This window comes from Amblyomma mixtum, chromosome 9 (assembly GCF_055824585.1).
Source record: "Amblyomma mixtum isolate Tamu chromosome 9, ASM5582458v1, whole genome shotgun sequence".
Taxonomy (NCBI): domain Eukaryota; kingdom Metazoa; phylum Arthropoda; class Arachnida; order Ixodida; family Ixodidae; genus Amblyomma; species Amblyomma mixtum.
Window position 1 is genome coordinate 5,365,523 of NC_143020.1, and position 5,568 is coordinate 5,371,090.

Here is a 5,568-nt window from a genome sequence, read left to right on the forward strand (position 1 = left end):
GAGGAAAGTTCGCACCGTGAGTATTTGAAAGCGGGAAATTAAATCGGGCATACTGGCTTCGAGATAAAGCAGGGCGTCTGAAACTGATTTTGGGAGACCAAGGCAGAGACGTAGAGCACGCCTTTCCAGTAAGATTAAGGGTTGGACCTTGTAGTTTGCGCTGCCAGAGAACAGAATGCAACTGAATTCAAGTATAGGTCTTACATAAGCTTTGTATAGTAACAATAATGTGTCGCGGCGCATCCCAAACCTTTTATTGGCGATTCGTGTCAGCCGGCCTAGAGCGCGTTTTCCTTTAGGCACGTTGTTCTTTATATGAAGGCTCCAATCTAAGGTTGGATGGTAAGTAACACCTAGATATGTAACAGATTCCACATGTGGAATCAGATTAGAGTGATGGGCTAATGAAATGTGCAAAGGCTTGTCTGGAGGAAATATCAGTATGCCACATTTGTTAACATTCAGGGATAAATTAATACGGTGCAACCAAACTCCAAGAGCATCCAAATATCCCTGCAGAATCTGGTAAAGGGAATGGATATCCGTGGCCGAGGCGAAAAAAGCTATGTCATCTGCATACACAAAAACTGTTATATCAGGACGGATGGGGATGACACTGACCAAAATATTAAAAAGCAGCGGTGATAGCACCGAACCTTGCGGCACTCCTCTTGATTGATGATAAGTGTTAGAACATATGGTACCCTCTGCGCAGTAAAAGTATCTGTCCTTTAGAAATTCAGATATCCATGCATAAATGTAGGTTGGAGGATGTAACTGCGCAAGTCTGTTAAGTAAAATAGTATGTTCTATACTATCATAGGCTTTTGCTACATAGAGAGTCACCAAAGCTGAAAAGCGCGGTCCATATAGAGCATCCGTGACGAAAGTCAATCTGTGCTGAGCTAAGGCCATTAACATCCTGGATATGTTTTGTGAGATGACTGTGCACTACCCTTTCAATTAATTTGACTAAATTTGAAGTTAGCGCAATTGGCCAAATTTTATCTAAGACGTACCCTTTACCTGCATCGTTCCTCAATAAAATAATTTTCGCTATCTTCCAAAAGGTTGCAATCCATGCATTTTTCAATGAAGTATTGACAATATCTAAGAGGTTGCTTGTAAAATCCTAGGCTAAAATTGTAATCATACCAACAGTGACACCATCTTGTCCGGGAGCTGAGGGATGCATCATTGCCAGGACTGAGAGGAGCTCTGATGCATCAACCTTGGTATAATCCGAAGAGGGTGTGATTCCGCGCTGAGGGACGTTTCTTTGAGTCTGGAAACGTACCGCTAGTCCCTAAGCAATACTATCCAGGTTTTCCTGAGCCTGTTGGGGTGATAACACTGTTGAAGAAGTAAGCTGAGGGACTGGAGAACACTTGTTACGTTCCATGAATCTATACAGGGCCTTCCGATTACGAGGATTTGTAAGATAAGTGTTCAAATTTTGGTTATAGTCCTCCTTGGATTTTGCAATTGTTCTTTTCAAAGATGCAGAAAAAAATGTGTAATTTAACCAATTGCTGGACTCTGGTTGCAGGATAGCCTCTTCCAGGCCGCTTTTCTGCAACGATAGGCCTTCTCACATTCTTGGGTCCACCAGGGAGACGGCTGTTTATTAGAGGCAGTTGCGGGCACAGTGAATATTGCATGGTCTACTGCACTTTGCAAAAATGAAAGCGCCTGCTGAGCTCTGTCATCCCGGCTAGTACTGACTATAGAGGCAAGTGAGGCGGACATCAAACTTTTGTAAATATTTTGATTGACAAATTTATGGTTTACACAATTATTTTTGTGCGGAGATAACCGCATAGTGAAAGTTATAGGAAAGTGGTCACTAGATGTACCCGAATCTTCTGTCAACCAATCGGTCACCCCTAGACTACCTGCTGATAATGTTAAGTCAATGGCTGAGCGAGCACCACCTCGCATAAATGTTATATCTCTTGAATTACAGCAGCGTACAGCATTTGCAGACAGCCACGACCAGAGAAGCTGGCCGCAGGAATCAGTGCGACTTCCCCATTCACTGTGGTGGGAATAAAAATCTCCCGCAATAACTACGCTGCTTGCGCCAGCCACCAACCTGTCTAAGCAGTCTGTCCTGTGGTCACCTAAAGGAAAGTAGGTATTAGCAATTGTAATATCAGCACACTGCGAAAATGAAATTTTGAGCGCTAAAAGTGCACGGTCAGGGAGAATGTTCTTAGAGATAGATGCCTGATGTCATATGTGTTTATAAAGCATGATTACCAATCCACCTCCCCTACCAGCATTTCGATCTAATCTGAAAATTCGAAAGTTTTTCATTGAAAATGATTTATAAGGTGATAACCACGTTTCTTGTAAAAGCACGATATCAGGGTTATGTTTCTGAATAAGTAGTTCTAGATCTGGAAGAGAAGAGAGTATGGAGCGGCAATTCCATTGTAACACTTTGATACCTGCCATGATTACTGATGAATTGAAGAGGCAGACACCGCCTCTTTGAGGATATCAACATTGGGAAGAAGTTTTGGTGGTACTTTTCTAGCTTTTATCTCATGAGAACTAGATTTAGATGGTGACGAGGAAGCACGACGCTTCTGCGAAAAAAAGAAATAGACCTCACCGAAACGGGCAAGGGCCCACAAAAATTGTCCTATAGGCTCATTGGAATGCCCCTCCCCACGGTGATCTTTAGCAAAAGGCGAAAGATCAGTACGCGGAATTGAGGAGAGGCCTTTCTCGTCTTTGTTAAGCACTGACCGAAGCGCTGGGGATGATTTTTTTTATTTTGAACACTTGCCATATATGGTATAGAAAGGCTGTAGTTAAGCTAGAGTAGGTGGTTGAGAATATTCTCTTCAAGAAACCTGACCAAGCTCTGGCTCATATACTCTCCCGAGCGTTTATCCTACTAAGGTATCTGTGAGGCCGGTTTTCATTGCGAGAGAATTATATGACTCATCAGCAACAAATCCAGATGTCCAAATCAATGACTTCCGAAAATCCATGTGACGAGGGAAAGAAAAATAAAATTTCTGCCTGTCCGTCATGGTGGCTTAGTGGTTATGGCGCTCGGCTGCTGACACGAAAGACGCGGATTCGAAATCGGCCGCGGCACTAGAATTTCGATGGATCTAAAATTCTAGAGGGCCGTGTATAGTGCGATGTCAGTGCACATTTAAGGTCCCCAGGTGGTCGAAATTTCCGGAGCCCTTCACTACGGCGTCCCTCATAGCCTGAGTGCGAATATGCGGGATATTGAATTCAGGACATCCAGACTGCGAGGCAAGCATAGAACCAGTGTTATAGGCATTACCAAAAAAAAAGTAACTAAATACGTTACTCGTTACACTAAAAAAAACGCATTACCGACCTACTTTACCTACAAAAAAAGGTAACGCGTTACCGTTGCCGTTACCGAAAAAAACGTCACGCTCGTTACTTTGCCGTTTCTCAATGGCCGTTAGTTTTAATCACTGCGTCTTCGCTGTAAGAACTCAAGATAACAATTTTATAAAGCTCATACTTCATTTAATTCCAACTTCAGAAAAACACCATAGCTGAACATAACAAATTTACACCAATTCCGGCGTGCGTTTTCTTCCGAAATACGCGGAAATTCTGTAGCAATAAAGAAATGTTTAAATGTCATAGTTGCGGAAAAGATATATTTGCGCACATAAACAATTTTTTTTACTTGAACCTGCATAATTATCGCAAAAATTCAAGTGTTTACGTCAGGGTGTTCGAGGTAAGCTTCGCTCGCTTAGGAACTCAACTAGAAACGTAGCCACAGTTGGAAACAGCCCTGCTGACTGCAGTCTCCTTTTCTGTGCTGTACCATTGTACTCCTTCGACGGCTCTCTTGGGGGCATCTTGAAGTAAACTGGCGACATTCCTGGCTTTGCTCAGAAGAGGGAACTGCTTCCACCAAGAATGCGAGAGTGTCGCCTGGGAACGAGACCTTTTGGTTGGAAAACAAGCTTACGCAGAAACTGACGTACAGATTTCTGCAAATGGTCCATTGGTGGCTCGGCATGCGTCCACCCTTTAGAGAGTTGTGTGTGTGAGTGGTTTGGGGGTGAAGACAAGTGCGTGACGGCGTGTTCGTGCTGTTTTTTTTAGTTGAGTGCTTCGTCAAGGGCAGATGTTTTTTGGCATGCATGCGAGCCGCAACAAGAGTCCGAGAAAACTGGTAGAATTTGTTTATTTGCAACATCATTTGCAAATATCATTTGCAAATTGCAACATAATAAAAAGTAACTAGTAACGTGACACCTCACGTTACCGAAAAATGTTAACGTAAGTATGTTACCCGTTACAGTTCCGAAATGGTAACGAGTACGTTACTAGGTTACCGAAAAAAGTAACGCGTTACCGGTAACGCCGTCACTTGTAACGAGTTACCGACAACACTGAGGGTGACATGCACTTTTCATTCCTGGGTGGCGGCTAGTAGGACCTGGAAAAAGGATTTAATACTTGTTGCCATGCCAGCATGCAGAGGGGGACGACCTGTACATAGAAAAAAAAAGCCCGGTGAGTCGCAGTAACTAGTGGCGGTTTGAAGCAGTTTTCGGCGTAGGCTGCTGGCTACAGGTACCGCCATTGGGATATGGTTCACCAGCTTGCACTAGTCACCACAGTGCACCGTGAACACTTTTCATACATAACACCGAAAGAACGGTAGCATTTTCCACGCGATTACGCACACAGAAGAACGCATACATCGATCGCCACGAACGTGCTGTCTGTGCTAAAGCCCGCTACGAGAAATTAAGCAAGCAAATCTCACTTTCGAACGAGTGAGTGACAGGGTCATGGCAGAGGACACACTTAATGAATTTAGATAGGTTAACGTCAGTTACAACCCTACCGCATGTTGCATTTACTTGCCCGCAGATGCAAGTGTTGAAATAGCAGGTTTAAAGGAATAACTGGAGCAAATTTGTCCGGTATTGTGGTTATACCCTTCTCCGATGAAAGATCCGCTGGGTGGCGCCGCCCTGGTTAGCTGGCTGCCTACCGCGCTCTGCTTTAACCTGCCCCTGGCCTGGTCCAGGGCCTCGCCCGCCCCTGGATTTACACTCCATCGCTTCAGGAAGGCTCCCGAAGCACGTGGAAACCATCGGCATCACGGCCCGCTGCCGAACTGGCCCTCCAAGCGTCTCCAAAACTGTGAAGCGGCGCGGCGCCTCGCTAAACCTAACGCGCCGCGCCTCCACCGCCGCAATGCAGCGTCTGACAAAGCCCCTGCAGCCCAGACCCACCGATGCCGCCACCGCGGGGCCTGTTCCAACCCCGTCGACAGCCGTCTATCAAACGGGTACGTTCAACGCCGCCCACGCAACCGAGCACATTCCTGCCGCACTGCACGCCTTGAGCGACGCTGGGAGCACCGGATCGACGGCCGCGGCGCAGCCGGCAGCGTTCGTCGTCGGCGCAGCGTCCACACCTAGCCAACTCCACGCTCTAAGGGACGCCAAGAGCTTTGGGGCCATAGACGCGTCGCAGCCGGCTGCGTTCGTCGCCGCCGCTGGAGCCGCTGCACCTACTCCAGCCAAAGGTCCC

The 5,568-nt window shown here is 46.0% G+C and overlaps 1 non-coding gene across 1 annotated transcript; it reads right to left on the reverse strand.

Annotated features, from left to right (window-relative positions):
* Positions 1-2,613: 2,613 nt before the first annotated feature.
* On the reverse strand, positions 2,614-2,739 carry LOC149328152 (U5 spliceosomal RNA). Its single transcript, XR_016285881.1, has one exon. It is a non-coding gene; the product is annotated as a U5 spliceosomal RNA (small nuclear RNA).
* Between the last annotated feature and the right edge of the window lie 2,829 nt (positions 2,740-5,568).